This window comes from Octopus bimaculoides, chromosome 4, assembly GCF_001194135.2.
Source record: "Octopus bimaculoides isolate UCB-OBI-ISO-001 chromosome 4, ASM119413v2, whole genome shotgun sequence".
In the NCBI taxonomy this organism is placed as follows: domain Eukaryota; kingdom Metazoa; phylum Mollusca; class Cephalopoda; order Octopoda; family Octopodidae; genus Octopus; species Octopus bimaculoides.
In genome coordinates, this window is record NC_068984.1 from 99,986,456 (window position 1) to 99,988,583 (window position 2,128).

Sequence of the window (2,128 nt, forward strand, 5' to 3'; positions counted from 1 at the left end):
ATATATATATATATATATATATATATATATATACATATATATATATATATATACATATATACATATACATATATACATATATATATATACATATATATATACGGCTGAAACACATAAATAAATAAATATATATATATATATACCAGAGTAAGCAGCAGAAATATATGTGAGCAGATTTCTAACAAAACTGTCCGATGAACGGGAACGTGAAACTCAGAGTAACAGTTTTTTGTTATATTTCTGCTGCTTTTAAATAAAGTATATATATATATATATATATATGTGTGTGTACAACAAAACCACTCACAAACTTTGCTTGGTCCAGTGATATAATAGAAGACACTTGCCCAAGCTACCATGTTGCAGGACTGAACCTAAAACCACTTAGTTGCAAAGTGAACTTCTGAACCACATCACCATACCTCTACCTGTATATTCATTTTGATATTTTGGTTATATTTTAACAAGCTATGTATTCATGAATGCCTATCCACAGCCTTACACTGCAAAAATTTTAAACAAGAATCTTCATTTCTAAACAAAAATAATGACATTCTTACCAACTCGACCACTGTCACATGGTGCTTAATCGTCTGAATATTGATAATCCCATTAATCCTGTTGTTGTTGCCACTGTCATTGTTTGCTGAGTAAATCACATTTTAATAAGTTTTAACAAAAATAAGGATTATCATGATTCAATGACAAAATCAAATAAAAGAATAATGTTCACAATAAAAGCTTTTCACTATTTTCCATAAGAAGGTTTTGTTTCTATTTCCTTAATTGATTCTTTTAATTGTTTAAGATTTTCTCCAAATTATTCAATGTTTGGTTTTAAATGATGGAACTGATGGTTCGATCTTCTAAGCATTTATTTCTCTTGTTGTTGGTTTTCAACATAGATTTATTATTGTTTTGATGGTTTTTAGCTATTTTACCTTAATTTGTTATAATATTAATGTTTGCTATTTATTTGTGTGTGTGTGTGTGTGCGTGTGTGCATGCGTGTGTGTATGTGTGCGTATGTGCATGCGTGTGTGTATGTGTGCATGGGTGCATGTGTGTGTGTATGTGTGCATGTGTGCATGCGTGTGTGTATGTGTGTCTGCATATCTGCAAATATGTGAGAGAGAGAGTGTGTGTGTGTGTGTACAAGTGTGTGTTTTGTATATATGTAAGTATGTGTGTGTGTGTGCCATTGTACATATGTAAGAATATGCATGCTGTATTTGTATTTGTTGTGTGTATCTGCAAATGTGAATGTGTGTCTATCTCTGCAACTGTATGTGTGTTAGTGTCTATGTGTCTCTAGATGACAAGGGCATGTGTAATTTTGTGTATGTGTGTATACGTATTTGTATGGATATATCCCTACGTATACCAGAGTGTGTTTTGGTGAGTGTACAGATGTGTGTATTACTTAAAGTCTTGTGCTGACCAAGGATTTGCTTTATGGCATTTTCTTCATTGAAATTCCAATTGACAAATGCTGCCAGTTCAAATGTCAGAGTCTAGCAACAAGCTCTAAGTGATGGCTACATTTAACTGTGATAAATGAATAAACATAACAATTCTACTACATATATTAACTAATATCTGCTTTATTCAAAGCATAAATTTACCAAGACCTCATATAATTTATTTATATGTACACTCAGACATATGCACACATACACATATATATAGTTATGTGTACACATATATACATACATGTACATGTATGAATGCATGTACATACATGCACATGGACACACACTCATGCACATTCATGCACACACTATTCAATCACTCTAGTTGAATAAGCAGTCAGGCAAATCTTAAAAAGTCCCAGTCGAAATGAATTTTATATTAAATTTTACTTCAATTTTAATATTGAATATCTCCACCAGTAAATATTTTGTCTTTATTCCTAAAATTATTTCAAAATGATAACTTTCAATTAATGTTTGCAAACATATATATGGCTGTGTGGTAAGAAGTTTGCTTCCCAACTACATAGTTCTATGTTCATCCCCACTGTGTAGCTCCTTGGGCAAGTATCTTCTACTATATATGACCTCAGGTCAACTGAAGCCCTGTGAGCAGATTTGGTGGATGGAAACTGTCATATATATATATATATATA